This window comes from Elephas maximus, chromosome 13, assembly GCF_024166365.1.
Source record: "Elephas maximus indicus isolate mEleMax1 chromosome 13, mEleMax1 primary haplotype, whole genome shotgun sequence".
Lineage (NCBI taxonomy): Eukaryota > Metazoa > Chordata > Mammalia > Proboscidea > Elephantidae > Elephas > Elephas maximus.
In genome coordinates this window covers 48622025-48640072 of record NC_064831.1, presented here as the reverse complement: position 1 = coordinate 48640072, position 18048 = coordinate 48622025, and the positions used below count along the sequence as shown (strand labels likewise).

Here is an 18048-nt window from a genome sequence, read left to right as displayed (position 1 = left end):
CCCGTGTGTGTCAGACTAGAATAGTACCAAAAATGTGCATAACTCCATGGGGTTTTCAATGGCTAATTTTTCAGAAGTAGATTGCCAGACCTCTCTTTCGAGGCAACTCTGAGTGGACTCAAGCCACCAAACTTCCAGTTAGAAGCAAATGGGTTAGCCATTTTTACCACCCAGGGGCTCCTGTTGTGACATAATGTGTATAAAATCTACTCCAGAAACTCTAGCAGCTCATGTGGAGTGGCTGTTATTGCTATCTGGGAGAGGAAGTCTACCCCCTTGTAAAAGAATCAGCCATGAGAATCTCATCCTGGGCGGGGACCATCTAAGTGTTCACATCTAAGTAAACTGATAGAGCAGACCACTTTGCAATGGGAAATTAGCTAGTTTATTGATAAGCATACTGGCAAGTTTAGGGTTAATTTGCTTCTAAACTCATTTAAGCCTCCTGGTCAAAACTGTCACTGATTTAAAGGAACTTATGCAAATTCCTGGAAACCCTGGTGTTGTAGTGGTTAAGTGCTACAGCTGCTAACCAAAGGGTCGGCAGTTCGAATCTGCCAGGCGCTCCTTGGAAACTCTGTGGGGCAGTTCGAATCTGCCAGGCGCTCCTTGGAAACTCTGTGGGGCAGCTCTACTCTGTCCTATAGGGTCGCTATGAGTTGGAATCAACTCGAGGGCACTGGGTTTGATGTTTTGGGTTATGCCATTCCTGCAAAATGTGTATTTGTAAGGGTACCACGGTAAGGGCACAGAGCAACTTCAGCGAATAAAACACTTTAGTCAAAGAGGGCAGAGAAGGGCTCTACTCTGCCTGAATCGGGTAATCATTTTCTCCCGGTGGGATTATTTACTATTGAATTTCTTTGTGCCTGGTGATGCAAACGGGCATTGCCTTAACCAGAATAATTGGGACACACTTGGCCCCACGTATTTATCAGAATGGAGCCCTGGTGGTGCAGTGGTTAAGAGCAATGGCTGCTACCCGAAAGGTTGACAGTTCAAATCCACCAGCTGTTCCTTGGAAACCCTATGGGGCAATTCTACCCTGTCCTGTAGGGTCCCTATGAGTCAGAATTGACTACATGGGAATGGTTTTTTTTTGTGAGATGGTATCTCATTGTAGTTTTTTTTTTTTATATATATATAATATTTATTGTGCTTTAAGTGAAAGTTTACAAATCAAGTTATATACATATATACACGTTGCTGCATACTCCCAATTACTCTCCCCCTAATGAGATAGCCCGCTCTCTCCCTCCACTCTCTCTTTTCCCGTCCATTTTGCCAGCCTCTAACCCCCTCCACCCTCTCATCTCCCCTCCAGGCGGGAGATGCCAATGTAGTCTCAAGTGTCCACCTGATCCAAGAAGCTCACTCCTCACCAGCATCCCTCTCCAACCCATTGTCCAGTCCAAACCATGTCTGAACAGTTGGCTTCGGGAATGGTTCCTGTCCTGGGCCAACAGAAGGTCTGGGGGCCATGACCACCGGGGTCCTTCTAGTCTCAGTCAGACCATTAAGTCTGGTCTTTTTATGAGAATTTGGGGTCTGCATTCCATTGCTCTCCTGCTCCTTCAGGGGTTCTCTGTTGTGTTCCCTCTCAGGGCAGTCATCAGTTGTGGCCGGGCACCATCTAGTTCTTCTGGTCTCAGGATGATGTAGTCTCTGGTTCCTGTGGCCCTTTCTGTCTCTTGGGCTTGTAATTACATTGTGTTTTTCATTCTTCTTTGATCCAGGTGGGTTGAGACCAATTGATGCATCTTAGATGGCTGCTTGCTAGCATTTAAGACCCCAGATGCCACTCTTCAAAGTGGGATGCAGAATGTTTTCTTAATAGATTTTATTGTGCCAATTGACTTAGATGTCCCCTGAAACCATGGTCCCCAAGCCCCTGCCCCTGCTACACTGACATTCGAAACATTCAGTTTATTCCAGAAACTTCTTTGCTTTTGGTTTAGTCCAGTTGTGCTGACCTCCCCTGTATTCTGTGTTGTCTTTCCCTTCGCCTAAAGTAGTACTTATCTACTATCTAATTAGTGAATACCCCTCTCCCACTCTCCCTCCCTCCCCTCTCTTGTAACCACAAAAGAATATTTTCTTCTCAGTTTAAACTATTTCTCAAGTTCTTATAATAGTGGTCTTATACAATATTTGTCCTTTTGCAAGTGACTCATTTCACTCAGCATAATGCCTTCCAGGTTCCTCCATGTTATGAAATGTTTCACAGATTCCTCACTGTTCTTTATCGATGCGTAGTATTCCATTGTGTGAATATACCATAATTTATTTATCCATTCATCCCTTGATGGGCACCTTGGTTCCTTCCATCTTTTTGCTATTATAAACAGTGCTGCAATAAACATGGGTGTGCATATATCTGTTCGTGTAAAGGCTCTTATTTCTCTAGGGTATATTCCGAGGAGTAAGATTGCTGGATCATATGTTATTTCTATTTCTAGCTTTTTAAGGAAGCAACAAATTGATTTCCAAAGTGGTTGTACCATTTTACATTCCCACCAGCAGTGTATAAGTGTTCCAGTCTCTCCAACATTTATTATTTTGTGTTTTTTGGATTAATGCCAGCCTTGTTGGAGTGAGGTGGAATCTCATTGTAGCTTTGATCTGCATTTCTCTAATGGCTAATGATCGTGAACATTTCCTCATGTATCTGTTAGCTACCTAAATGTCTTCTTTAGTGAAGTGTCTATTCCTATCTTTTGCCCATTTTTTAATAGGGTTATTTGTCTTTTTGTAGTTAGGGTTTTGCAGTATCATGTAGATTTTAGAGACGAGGCACTGATGGGAAATGTCATAGCTAAAAACTTTTTCCTAGTCTGTAGGTAGTCTTCTTACTCTTTTGGTGAAGTCTTTGGATGAGGTGGAGTGGGTTTTTGGATGAGCATAGGCGTTTGATTTTTAGGAGCTCCCAGTTATCTAGTTTTTCTTTTGCATTGTTAATAATGTTTTGTATACTCTTTATGCCTTGTATTGGGGCTCCTGATGTTGTCCCTATTTTTTCTTCCATGATATTTATTGTTTTGGATTTTATATTTAGGTCTTCGATCCATTTTGAGTTAGTTTTTGTGCATGGAGTGAGGTATGGGTCTTGTTTCATTTTTTTGCAGATGGACATCCAGTTATGCCAGCACCATTTGTTAAAAAGACTGTCTTTTCCCCCATTTAACTGTTTTGTGTCCTTTGTCAAATATCAATTGCTGATATGTGGATGGATTTATGTCTGGATTCTCATTTCTGTTCCATTGGTCCATGTATCTGTTGTTGTACCAGTACCAGGCTGTTTTGACTACTGCGGCGGTATAATAGGTTCTAAAATCAGGTAAAGTAAGGCCTCCCACTTTGTTCTTCTTTTTCAGTAATGCCGTATTTATCCAGGGCTTCTTTCCCTTCCATATGAAGTTGGTGATTTGTTTCTCCATCTCATTAAAGAATGTCTTTGGGATTTGGATCAGAATTGCATTAAATGTATAGATTGCTTTTGGTAGAATAGACATTTTTATAATGTTAAGTCTTTCTATCCAAGAGCAAGGCATGTTTTTCCACTTATATAAGTCTCTTTTGGTTTCTTGCAGAAGTATACTGTAATTTTCTTTGTATAAGTCTTTTATATCTCTGGTAAGATTTATTCCTAAGTATTTTATCTTCTTGGGGGCTACTGTAAATGGCATTGATTTGGTGATTTCCTCTTCGATGTTCTTTTTGTTAGTATAGAGGAATCCAACTGATTTTTGTATGTTTATCTTGTATCCTGATACTCTGCTGAACTCTTGTATTAGCTTCAGCAGTTTTCTTGAGGATTCCTAAAAATATGGAATGCTTCATGAATTTGCATGTCATCCTTGAGCAGGGGCCATGCTAATCTTCTCTGTATTGTTCCAATTTTAGTGTATGTGCTGCCAAAGCGAGCACTCATTGTAGTTTTGATTTGCATTTCTCTAATGGCTAATGATTGTGAGCATTTCCTCATGTATCTGTTAGCCTCCTGAATGTCTTCTTTGGTAAAGGGCCTGTTCATATCTTTGCCCATTTTTTTATTTGGGTTGTCTTTTTGTTGTTGAAGATTTGCAGTATCTTGTAGATTTTAGAGATTAGACCCTGATTGGATTTGTTGTAGCCAAAATTTTTTCCCAGTCTGTGGGTCGTCTTTACTCTTTTGGTGAAGTCTTTGAATAAGCATAAGTGTTTGATTTTTAGGAGCTCCCAGTTTTTTTTTTCCCCCCCAGTTGTCTAGTTTCTCTTTTGGTGTTTGTGCAATTGTCAGTAATGTTTTGTGTACTGTTTATGCCATGTATTAGGGCTGCTAGCATTGACCCTATTTTTTCTTCCATGATCTTTATCATTTTAGATTTTATATTTAGGTCTTTGATCCATTTTGAGTTAGTTTTTGTGCATGGTGCTAAGTATGGATCTTGTTTCATTTTTTTTGCTGATGGACATCCAGTTACGCCAGCACCATTTGTTAAAGAGACTGTCGTTTCCCCAATTCACGAACTTTGGGCCTTTGTCAAATGCTCATAAGTGGATGAATTTACATCTGCGTTCTCAATTCTGCTACATTGGTCTATGTATCTGTTGTTGTACCAGTACAAGGCTGTTTTGACTACTGTGGCAGTGTAATAAGTTCTTAAATATGAAGTTGGTGATTTGTTTCTCCATCTCATTAAAAAATGCCATTGCAATTTGGATCAGGATTGCATTGTGTCTATAGATTGCTCTGGGTGCAACAGACATTTTCACAATGTTGAGTCTTCCTATCTATGAGCAAGGTATGTTTTTCCACTTATGTAGGTCTCTTTTGGTTTCTTGCAGTAGTGTCTTGTAGTTTTCTTTGTATAGGTCTTTGACGCCTCTGGTAAGATTTATTCCTAAGTATTTTATCTTCTTGGGGGCTACTGTAAATGGTATTGATTTGGTGATTCCCTCTTCAAATGTTCTTTTTGTTGGTGTAGAGGAATCCAAGTGATTTTTCTATGTTTATTTTGTATCCTGGTAATTCGTTGAAATCTTCTATTGGTTCCAGTAGTTTTCTTGTGGATTCTTTGGAATTTTCTGTATATAAGATCGTATCATCTGCAAAGAGAGCTAAGATACTTTTACTTCTTCTTTACTGATTTGGATGCCCTTATTTCTTTTTCTAGCCTAATTGCTCTGGCTAGGACTTCCAGCACAATGTTGAATAAGAATGGTGATCATGGGCTTCCTTGTCTGGCTTCCATTCTCAAAGGGAATGCTTTTAGGCTGTCCATTTAGGATGATGTTGGCTGTTGTCTTTGTATAAATGCCCTTTATTATATTGAAGACTTTCCCGTCTCTTCATATTTTGCTGAGAGTTTTTATCATGAATGGATGTTGGACTTTGTCAAATGCCTTTCCTGCATCAATTGATAAGATCGTGTGGTTCTTGTCTTTTGTTTTATTTATGTGATGAATTATGTTGATCGTTTTTCTAATGTTGAGCCATCCCTACATACCTGGTATGAATCCCACTTGATCATGGTGAATTATTTTTTTGATATGTTGTTGAAATCTATTCACTAGAATTTTGTTGAGGATTTTTGTGCCTAAATTCATGAGGGACATTGGTCTGTATTTTTTTTTTTTTTTGTGGTGTCTTTACTGGTTTTAGTATCAGGGTTATGCTGGCTTGAAAGAATGAGTTTGGGAGTATTCCATCCTTTTGTATGCTCTGAAATACCTTTAGTAATGGTGTTGTTAACTCTTCTTTGAAAGTTTGGTAGAACTCTCCAGTGAAGCTATCAGGGCCAGGGCTTTTTTTTGTTGTTGTTGGGATTTTTAAAAATACTTTTTCAATCTCTTGTTTTAGCTTTATTTAGTCGTTCTACCTCTGTTTGTGTTAGTTTAGGTAGGTAGTGTGTTTCTAGAAATTTGTCCATTTCCTCTAGGTTTTCAAATTTGTTAGAGCACATTTTTTCATAGTATTCTGTTATGATTCTTTTAATTTCAGTTGGGTCTGTTGTGATATCAGCCATCTCATTTCTTATTCAAGTTATTTGCTTTGTCTCCTGGTTTTCCTTTGTCAGTTTGGCAAATTGTTTATTGATTTTGTTAATCTTTTCAAAGTATCAGCTTTTGGTCTTGTTAACTTTTAATTGTTTTTCTATTCTCTATTTCATTTAATTCTGCTCTAATTTTTCTTATTGGTTTCTTCTGGTGCCCGAGGGCTTCTTTTTCTGCTCTCTGTTTGTTCGAGTTGTAAGGTTAATGCTGTGATTTTGGCCCTTTCTTCTTTTTGGATGTGTGCATTTATAAATTGACCTCTGAGTAATGCTTTTGCTGTGTCCCAAACATTCTGGTAGGATGTGTGTTCATTCTTATTTGATTCTATGAATTTCTTTGTTCCGTTCTTAATTTCTTCTATAACCCAGTAGTTTTTGAGCAAGGTATTGTTCAGTTTCCATGCTTTTGATTTTTTTGATTTTTTTTTTTTGCTTGCTTTTTCTGTTATTGATCTCTACTTTTATGCCTTTAAGGTCAGAAAAGATGCTTTGTAATATTTTGATGCTTTGGATTCTGTTAAGGCTTGCTTTGTGGCCTAATATGTGGTCTATTCTAGAGAATGGTCCATGTGCATTGGGAAAGAAGGTATACTTGGCTGCTGTTGGGTGGAGTGTTTTGTATATGTCTATGAGATCAAATTGGTGATTGGGGCATTTAGATCTTCCGTGTCTTTATTGAGCTTCTTTCTGGATGTTCTGTCCTTCACTGAAAGTGGTGTGCTGAAGTTTCCTGCTATTATTGTGGAGCTGTCTGTCTCTTCAATGCTGTTAGAGTTTGTTTTATGTATTTTCGAGCCCTGTTGTTGGGTGTGTAAATATTTATTATGGTTATGTCCTCCTGGTTTATTGACTCTTTAATCATTATGTAGTGTCTTTCCTTATCCTTTGTGGTGGATTTTGTCAGAAATTAATATTGCTACTACTGCTCTTTTTTGACTGTTGTTTGCTTAATATATTTTTCCCATCTTTTGAGTTTTGTTTTGTATCTTTAAGTCTAAGGTGTGTCTCTTGTAGGCAGCATAGAGATGGATCTTTTTTTTTTTATCCATTTTGTCATTCTCTGTGTCTTTATTGGTGCATTTAGTCCATTTATATTCAGCGTAATTATTCATAGGTATGAGTGTTTTTTTTATGAGTGTAGTGCTGTCATTCTGATGTATTTTTTTGTGTGTGTTGTTGATAGTTGCCATGTTCCACTTAATTTTCTGCGCTGAGTCGTTTTTCTTTATGTATTTTATTTTCCTCTTTTTCATTCTTATTGCTTTTGTATTTGGTGAGTCTTTATGTTTTTCTTGTTTCTTATTTTGATGTGTAGGATTGTTAGTTTCCTTTGTGGTTACCTTGATATTTACCCCTATTTTTCTATGTTTAAGCCAATCTTTTATTTCTTTATATCACCTTGACTTCCTCTCCATATGAAAGATCTATGACATCATTTTTTAGTCCCTCTTTTTGGTTTTAACATTGTCATCTTTTACATAATGATGTCTTTGTTACCCTATTTTGAGTGTTTTCGCTTTGATTTATTTTTGTGATTTCTCTATCTGGGTTGACATCTGGTTGCTCTGTCCTGTGTTCTAGTTTCTGATTTTTTAACCGGAGGACCCCCTTTAGTATTTCTTGTAATTTTGGTTTGGCTTTTGCAAATTCCCTAAACTTCTGTTTATCTGGAAATGTACTAATTTCGCCATATCTGAGACACAGTTTTGCTGGATATATAATTCTTGGCTGGCAATTTTTTTCCTTCAAGGCTTTATATATGTCCTCCTGTTGCCTTCTTGCCTGCATAGATTCTGCTGAGTACTCTGAGTTTAGTCTTATTGATTCTCCTTTGTAGATGACTTTCCATTCATCCCTAGCCTCTCTTAAAATTATCTCTTTATCTTTGGTTTTGGCAAGTTTAATTATATGTTTTGGTGACTTTCTTTTGGGATCTACCTTGTGTGGGGTTCAATGAGCATCTTGGATAGAGATCTTCTCATCTTTCATGATATCAGGGAAGTTTTCTGCTGACAAATCTTCAACAATTCTCTCTGTATTTTCTATTATCCACCCCCTCCCCCCCCCATTCTGGTAATCCAGTCATTTGTAGGTTATTCCTCTTGATAGAATCCCACATAATTCTTAGGGTTTACTCATTTCTAAATTTTTTTTACCTGATTTTTCCTTAAGTATGCTGATGTCAAGTGCTTTATCTTCAATCTCACTAATTCTGACTTCCATTGCCTCAATTCTGCTCCTATGACTTTCCGTTGAGTTGTCCAATTCTGAAGTTTTATTGTTAATCTTCTGGTTATCTGTTTGCTGTCTCTCTATGGATTCTTGCAGCCTATTAAATTCGTCATTATGGTCTTCTCTAATCTCCTTAAGTTCCTCTATTGGTTTGTCTGTGTGCTCCTTGGCTTGTCTGCATTTTGCCTGATCCCTTGAAGAGTCCTGTATATTAATCTTTTGTATTTTAACTCTGGTCGTTCCAGGAAGTTCTCTTCATCCAGAAGATTTCTTGATTCTTTGTTTTGGGAGCTTGCTGAAGCCATCATGGTCTACTTCTTTATGTGATTTGATAGTGACTGTTGTCTCCAAGCCATCAACAAGCTATTGTATTTATTTATTTTATGTTTGCTTATGGTGTCCTAGCTTCTTGTTTTGTTTTGATATGCCCAAATAGGCTGCTCACGTGAGCTAGTTTGATTATTGGTGGCTTTGAAGCTCTAATGTCTGTCACCAGGTGTTTAGAGCTGTTACTAGGTATTTGAGCCCATGCATTCGTTCACTTTTCTTGTATGGATTCAGCTCAGGTGTCCAGATAGTTGATCATCAAGTGTGTAGTGCAGGCTCTTACTGACAGTCCTAGACAGGCAGGGGTGATTGGAGTAGGCACAGATATCTGGCTACAGTAGGGGGTCACGTGCTGAGCAAGATGGGGGGCTGACAGCTGCCCCTGAGTGCCTGGGAGGAAAGTATGTCCCTGTTCTCTAGAATGCATAGGTGGGTGTGTTTTGCAGTTGGACTATGGCTACCCAATACTGTTGGCTGTAAGGAGTGGGACGCAGCACTTATTCTTGAACCCCTGTTGCAGGTGGCTAGGTGGCATGGGTGGAGCCACCAGTCCTCAGGCCTCTGATGTGGGTACGTGAGGACCCTGCTTAATGGGCAGAGCAGTGTCAAATATTATGAACCTGCCACTCCACCACATAGCCGGTACAGTGAAGTTAGGCTTCAGGTATATACCCTGTTGTACTGTGCTAATGAGGGCCTATGCTGTTGAAATGGGCCCACACAGGTCTATGCAGGGATGAAAGGCATTCAAAGTCCGTGGACCCCTTATGCCTGTGCCTAGGCAAAGGAGATGTATCTGCTCTGAGTTCCTGGCTTAAGGGAGCTGGCAAATTATTTTTTCCCATTTGTTAATTTTTTCCATCTTCCAAGCCGGGAGAATGGTTCAGGGCAAGTTACAGGCCCTATTCCTGGCCCAGGGTAAGTGGTAATCTGCAATCACGAAGCAGGCCTGGGACCCAGTGCAGAGCGGGAAGGAAGCGGGGAGAGAGGTTCTTCCCAAACAGGGTGTTTTTTGATCTTCGTGGTAGGTTAGATGCACGTACTTATCTTTTGCCTTTTGCGGGCCACTTCTCACTGGTTCTGGAGGGTTGAGCAGACTCTCTGCTGCTTGGTCTCTCATGATTTGGAAAACGCGTCTCAAATTCCAGGGCTTGCCTCACCATGCTTGCATCAGCCAATCCGGCGTGTGGGGTGCCGGTTCCCACTGGGTCAGGTCTGGCAGCTCCTTGCTGCTTCTGAACCATCTCTTCTACCCCTGCCACTCAGTCCAATTCCTCAACTTTGCCTTTGATATTAAGGGCTCCTAGATTGTCATATATAATTTATTCACTTGTTTTTCGGGTCTTTGTTGTAAGAGGGACCACAGGAAGCATCTGACTACTCTGCCGTCTTGGTCCCGCCTCCTGGTTTTTCTTTTTTTTTGGTGTTTATCAGAATGAGAAATAAAATTTTTTTTTATCTCTTGGAAATTATTTTTATTATAACATTTACTAATGTGTCAGGCTTCTTTGTAGAAAGACTGGCTTGTGACATTGTGATGTCTGTTCTGAGCAGACCAGGGCTTTATAACTAGAGATAAAATCCTCTCAGGTCTCCGAATACACCAACTCTTTCTTGCCTCAGGCCCTCTGCCTTCAAGAATCTGCAGACATGACACCTCCTCATGGGGGCTTTCCCTAACCTTTCTCTATAAATTAGATTCTCCTGTTATTCCCCATCACAGTATCTTCTTTACTCTTTTATAATACTCAGGGTCTCTAATTACTTTGTTTTATATTTTGTTTACTTGTGGATTATAGTGTTTCACTGACTCTAATCTGCCATGGCTAGTATGATGCACCATTGTTTTATATGCCACTGAAAGAGAAACAAACAAACCAACAAATCCTACAGCTATACATTACACTGTGGCATACCTTAATGATAGTCTGTCATGCATGGATGGGCTACAGCAGCCTCTCACTGTTTTGAGATGTCTTTCATCTATTTTAAGGGTTTGGCAGTTTCTCCTACTGCTGGTGGCTTTGCCTACTGCGTGATGGCATTCCTTCTGCACACGCATCAGTAACAGAGCTTCATAGGTTGCAATTATCTTTCCTATAACACATGGTTGTTACTTTGAAAGAAAACAAGGGATGGCAGTAACTCCTCCAATGATGATATCAAATGTCTGCCTTACCGCTGGCTCCATGCCTTTTTGCGTACAAATCCCAGACTATTCTTTGAGAAAACATTTTAACTGACAATTAAGCTCAACCCCTGAAGTACCAAACCTGCACATAACCCAATTGAAGTGATGACAATATGACCAGGCTTGTACAGGCTCAGGCATGACAATTATCATAGCCACAGACCAGCCAAGAGCGTCGTTGTAAGATATATTCCAACTTCAGAGGTATTAAAGATGAACAAGTATGTGTCTTAGAATTGATGAGAAGCATCTGTTTCCTCCATCAGGGAACCTGGTCCTTGTCAGTGTCTGCCGTGTGTACCTAGCACCTAGCACAATGTTGGCACACAGAAGGTTGCCAATAAACACATGTCAAATGAACAGAGGAGTTACTGTAACTCTACACTTTACTAACTGTGGAATTGACTAATGCCTGATGGAAATAAAACAGTATACAAATAACTTCTGATGTTTCTAAAAACTCCTTTGTTCTGAAATTCATTTAATTGGTGATGTCATTTGTGAGGACCAAGAATTTGACTGGTAAATATGATGATAGGTTCCCACTGATAGAATCCTCACAGTCATGTTATGAAATGCTTTCGGACACCACTTTTCCATTTCTAAACAGGGACCATGACATCACTGGTGACAGTGGCAGGATGATGCCTGATCATGGTCACCAAGCAGTGTAAATGTGGGACTGTTAGGAGACAGAGCTGCAGCCATGGAAATGATACGGCCAAGCACTCAGACTACAGGGAGGGTCTTGCTTGCTGATGAACTGGCAAGAGTTAGGATTGCTATTATACTTTAGAAAAACTTCACCCAGGGTGATGGGAAATGAATTTTGAAGGAAAGGAATAGACAAGTATATTTAGTGAATACCTATTAGGTGTGAGGCACTCGGTACATGCTTACTTAATCCTCGTAGCAACCCCTGGATTAAGTAGAACAGCTTCAATTTACAAATGGGGAAATTGAGACTCAGAAAGAATAGCTTGCCCATAACTAGCTGGCAGTGGATCTAGGATTCTAACCTGAATCATCGTCTTCTTTTTTTTAAATTTATTTTGTTGTTGTTGAGAATATACACAGTAAACGTATACCAAGTCAACCATTTCCATGTGTACAGTTCAGTGACATTGACTACATTCAAGTTGCATAGCCTTCTCGCCCTCCTTTTCTGCGTTGTTCCTCCGCCATTAACATTAAGTCAGGGTCCCCTATGGTTCTTATCTAATCTTTCGAGTTGCTGTTGTCACTTCGATCCCACAAAGATAGTTCTTAAAAAAGCATAATGCTCAAGGCAGACATTCTTTACTAGTTAAGCTAAACTATTGTTTCGTTTTAAGAAGACTTCAGGTGATACTTTTGTAACATGAGTCTGCTTGATTCCACAAGCTATTGCTTTTCCAGCCACTCTGTGCTGGAAAAACCTGAGATTTGTGGAATATCTACTGGGAATCAATGGACATTCTGGAAGACTTGGGCCAGCGCTGGAATTAGAATGGAGAAAGTGGCTCATCATCTGGAATGAAGTCAAGCTCGTGAATTTGATGGATGCTAGTCTATCTGAGCCAACTCCACGGCAATCAATGACATTCTATCTGAACCATTAGCAGTGGACTGATCTGTCTCCCCGAAAACGTTGAGGAGAACTTGTAGATTTGAGCACAAAACAAAGAAAGGTTTCTGATAATGTGCCCCCCCCACCATTCCCTCCATTTCCTCTTTGTTTTGTTTCACTTGGTCCTTTGAGCAGTTGCTACCAGTGTTGCTGTACAAGGTCTGCTTTGATACAGGACTGGGTACAAATGCCCTGGACTGCTGTGGAAGACGGTGCACAGGCTACAACTCGTACTCAAAAGAGGCTGGTCTAGAACAGATGAAGCACACAGAAGAGTGGTTAGAAAAAGTAGCAAGAGGGAAGGGTTAAAAAACCCAGTGTGAAGGACCAGGGCCAAGGCCCTATGAGTGGCTCTTTACACATGGGCTGGGGAGAAAAAGGCATCAGAGACTCTGGGGCCAATGAGAATCTCATTGGAAATAACTTCAGCCTTGAAGGGCTCTCTCTCAGTCCTTACAACTATAGTTGGGGAAAGTCGATACACTCAAATGTTCCTATTTCATGCATTAATTTCACTCAATTCTGATAAAGGTGGTAGGGATGTGCCTATGGAAAAGGCAAAGAACGATCTAGGAAAGGTCTTTTATATTTCATCAAGGTATGAGGGGTAAGGACTTCTCCACTCCCACATGACCACTAACCACTACTGTCACTCTCAAACCCTTTGTTCAGGTCACTTGTCATGAAAGCAACTGGACCTGGCCATCTATTGCCTTGTGGTGATTGGCTTAATTTGATGCTAGGGTGGCAATGCCAGGTGGAGCATGGATTCTAAAGTTGTTGGCCAATTGCCCTTTCTGCATCCCAGCACAGAAGCTGAGCTCTGGTAGCCACCTACCTTTGCTTTAGGAGCGGCAACTTTAGTGAACCCCTTTGTTTACTCAGAGTAAGGCAAGTACCAATACTTTTTTGGGTACTTACCCTGATTCAGAGAAGTAATTTAAACATCAATATGTTGTATGACTGGTATGAAGATGATGATGACACTCCAAGAACAAGGATGATCCCATTTATACTTTAATAATGAGCTAAGAACAAGGATGATCTCATTTATATTTTAATAATGAGCTAAGTCAAGTCAGTTTGTCTTCTATGTTGTTGTTGTTGTTAGGTGCCATCGAGTTGGTTCTAACTCATAGCCACCATGTGCTCCACAGAACGAAACACTGCCCAGTCCTGCGCCATCCTTACAATCATTGCAATGCTTGAGCCCACTGTTGCAGTCACTGTGTCAATCCGTCTTGTTGAGGGTCATCCTCTTTTCTGCTGACTCTGTACTTTACCAAGAATGATATACTTCTCCAGGGACTGATCCCTCCTGACAACATGTCCAAAGTATGTAAGATGCAGTCTCTCCATCCTTGCTTCTAAGGAGCATTCTGGTTGTACTTCTTCCAAGACAGATTTGTTCATTCTTTTGGTAGCCCATGGTACATTCAATATTCTTCGCCAACACCACAACTCAAAGGCATCAATTCTTCAGTCTTCCTTATTCACTGTCCAGCTTTCACATGCATGTGATGTGACTGAAAATACCATGGCTTGGGTCAGGTGCACCTTAGTCTTCAAGGTGACATCTTTGTTTTTCAACATTTTAAAGAGGTCCTTTGCAGCAGATTTGCCCAGTGCAATATGTCTTTTGGTTTCTTGACTGGTGTTTCCATGGGTGTTGATAGTGGAGCCAAGTAAAATGAAATTCTTGACAACTTCAATCTTTTCTACGTTTATCACAATATGGCTTGTTGGTCCAGTTGTGAGGATTTTTGTGTTCTTTATGTTGAGGTGTAATCCATCCTGGAGGCTGTGGTCTTTGATCTTCATCAGTAAGTGCTTCAAGCGCTCTTCACTTTCAGCAAGCAAGGTTGTATCATCTGTATAATGCAGGTTGTTAATGAGTCTTCCTCCAATCCTGATGCCCCGTTCTTCTTTATGTAGTCCAGCTTCTTGGATTATTTGCTTGGCATACAGACTAAATAGGTATGGTGAAAGGATACAACCCTGATGCACACCTTTCCTGACTTTAAACCACTCAGTGTTCCCTTGTTCTGTCCAAAGAGCTGCCTCTTGATCTATGTACAGATTCCTCATAAGCACAATCAAACGTTTTGGAATTCCCATTCTTCTCAATGCTATCCATAATTTGTTATGATCCACACAGTCGAATGCCTTTGCATAGTCAATAAAACACAGGTAAACATCCTTCTGGTATTCTTTGCTTTCAGCCAGGATCCATCTGATATCAGCAATGGTATCCCTGGTTCCATGTCCTCTTCTGAATCTGGCCTGAATTTCTGGCAGTTCCCTGTCAGTGTACTACTGCAGCCACTTTTGAATGATCTTCAGCAAAATTTTGCTTGCATGTGATAGTTTATATATATATATATAAATAAAACATACGTAATATATACATATATATGTTTCATTTTAAAAAAGAGAGAGAAAAACTAAATCAGACATTTTTCTCTTTTGTCTAGAAAGACACTCGAGAGATAAGAGAAAGGAAGAAGGAATTCCAAACAATTTAGCCTTTGTGAAAAGCAGTTTCCTTTTATGAGCTCATCACTGTAAATGTGCAGATGCCCCCTGGTTGCCCCCTATACCTGTAGTGTCTCATCTTGTTGGGTGGAGGGTGGAGGCAGCCAGCCAGGCATATGGCCGGGGAACAGAGCGGCTTTGAAGAGCACAATTTAAGCCTGTGTCTCCAGAGAGAACACTAGTGCTTTATTGGAGGAGCCTCTCAGCCAGTGGTGTCATCTGCAGGAAGAAAGCATTCCTGCCTGCATGGGCTTCTTAGAAGCCAGGGGTCTGGATTTGCTATTGTGAGCAAGGCTGATGGGGGAAGAACAGTGTCCTGCTCAAGGGCCCATTCCCTCTCAGGGGCTGTCTCTGGAACAGCTGATTGGGTGTCTTCTGTGGGAGGGTGCCCTTTAAACTGTGGCAGGATAACAGTGCCCATTCCGGTGCACACTCCAAAGCAGGCTGGGTGTGGCTTCTATTTCTGTGCTTGTGCATAGCTGTGGTTTTAAAGATCTATTAAGGCAGCAAAACAACACCCTTGTACGCAGAGGGACAATGCCATGGGCACTTGGCTAAGAAGAGCCCTATTACAAGCTCCGCTGGAGAGTAAGGAGTCTTTCACACATGTCTATTTGAAACCAGAGTGGGACAGGTGGAGATGCTAAAGCTGGGCCCACATGCAGCCCAGGTGGGGTGCACCATGAGGACAGGATCAAGGGACATAGACTGCTGCAGAGGAGGCTGCCAGCCCCTCAAAGAAGAGAGACACCAGACGGTCAGATTCCTCCACCAGACGTCCTGGAATGCTGGCAAAAGGGGGCAGCAGCATTTCCTGTGAGGGGGGCAGGGCTCGAGGGGCTCCCCCAGGGCCGAGCAGTGTGGCCTGCAGCCTAGTGTGTGCAAACCAAAGTCCCAACAGTGGAGGTAGAGTGCGTAATGTGATGGAGATGATGGCTTGGGCCTTGGAGCGTTGGTTTGGTTGGAAGCTGGCTTTAGAGATGGATGTTTAGCATCTTGAGCTTGTCCAGAGGAAAGCTATGGGGAGGGTGAGGGGACTGGAAACCACGTCATTTGAGGACAAGCTAAAGGGATATTTAGACCAAAGAAGAGAGGGCTGGTGTGGAGCCAAGTGGCATGTGAAGGAAACAGATCTTGGTGAAATAAAGGAAGGGACAGTCTAACAGCAGTCAATTAGTACCATCTGAACAGTCCAACTTTGTGTGTGTGTGTGGTAAGTACATATATACATGACAAAACATTTGCCATTCCAACATTTTTTACATGTACATTTCAGTGACATTAATTGTGGTCGCCCTGTTGTTGAACAATCTCTCTTTATACCCATGAGATATTTGCACGGCTGCATGGAGATCCTCACCAAAGGGCCTACTGTTCAACAACAACATTGACTGAGCACTTATTCTGTGCCAAGTCCTGTTCTAAACACTTTCTCTGTGTTAAATTCCTTAAGTCTCACAACAAGAAGTGCACCAATCTTTTATTATCCTACCTTTCAAAGATAAGGAAGTGGAGGCACAGTGACGATATAACTTGCCTGAGGCCACATGGCTAGTGAGTGGTAGGGCTGGAACAAGAGGCTCCTTTGGGTACTGGGCAAGGCTTGGAACTGGTTCATCCAGTTCAAACCCCTGCTGAGCATTTGCATTTCTAACAAGTTCCCATGCAATGCTAATGCTGCTGGTTAAGGGCAATTCTGAGAACTACCAAAAAAAAAAACAAAAAAAAAAACCCGTTGCCACTGAGTCGATTCCGACTCATAGCCACCCTATAGGTCAGAGTAGAACTGCCCCATAGAGCTTCCAAGGAGTGGCTGGTGGATTCAAACTGTTAACCTTTTGGTTAGCAGCTGTGCTTTCAACCACTGCTGTGCAACTAGGGCTCTACTAATAAAGCTGTGGTTCTCAAAATTTATTATATATAACAATCACCTGGGGGTCTTGTTAAACTGTAGATTCTTCTAGCAAGGGAGAATGAAGAAAGCCAAAGACACAAGGGAAAGATTAGTCCAAAGGATCGATGGACCACAACTACCACAGCCTCCACTAGACTGGATCCAGCACAACTAGATGGTGCCCAGCTACCACCACCAATTGCTCTGACAGGAATCACTCTAGAGGGTCCTGCAGAGAGGTGAAGGAAAATGTAGAACAAAATTCTGACTCACACACACACACACAACAGACTCACACACACACAACAGACTCACACACACACAACAGACTTACTGGTCTGACAGAGACTGGAGAAACACCAAGAGTAAGGCCCCCGGACACCCTTTAGCTCAGTACCAAAGTCACTCCTAAGGTTCACTCTTCAACCAAAGACTAGACAGGCTCACAAAACAAATAATAACACACATAGTTCAACCATGTATAGGAGACTAAATGGGCACAACAGCCCAGGGGCAAGGATGAGAAGGCAGGAGGGACAGGAAAGCTGGATGAATGGAAACGGGGAACCCAACGTTGAAAAGGGGAGAGTGTTGACACGTTGCATGGTTGAAAACCAATGTCACAAAATATTATGTGTATTGTTTAATAAGAAAATAATTTGCTCTGTAAACCTTCATCTAAAGCACAATTAAAAAAACATAGATTCTGATTCAGTGTATCTAGGGTGGATATGCAAATTCTCAGTAGGGGTTTGAACTGGAACCAACTGGTTCGAAGCCCTGGTCTTGGGGCTGGTGGGAGCAGCCCCACCCTAGCCTAGGGCAGGAAGCTAACAGCAGTATTGGTCCTCCTTAGATCTCTGGTCTATTCAGGGACTGCCAGCCTCTCCCACTACTGTCAAGATGGCACAGAACATTGGGGACCTCTGATGCCCAATACCCCGGGAATTTCATTCTCTGCCTTAGTGTTACCCCCAGGTCCTGAGTGGTTCCAGGTTCCCAAGTCTGATGCGACTGAAAATATTTGACCATGTGAGTTTTGCTCTCTCTCTGGCTGTTCTTGGTGTCCCCAGTGCTGCACAGGAACTGGGAGATCTGTTCTTTGCCACAGAAGCATGGCAGCCTTTACCCAGAGTAAGTACAGCACGCCCAGCTCTCCTCACACGGAGATAATGGGGCTGTTTGGATTTGAGTGCAGTGGGTGGAACTTAGAGATTTGTTTCTC

At 41.4% G+C, this 18048-nt stretch overlaps 1 non-coding gene across 1 annotated transcript; it reads right to left on the bottom strand.

Moving 5' to 3' along the window:
- Positions 1–3820: 3820 nt before the first annotated feature.
- Positions 3821–3927, bottom strand: LOC126057441 (U6 spliceosomal RNA). Its single transcript, XR_007512529.1, has one exon. It is a non-coding gene; the product is annotated as a U6 spliceosomal RNA (small nuclear RNA).
- Positions 3928–18048: the final 14121 nt, after the last annotated feature.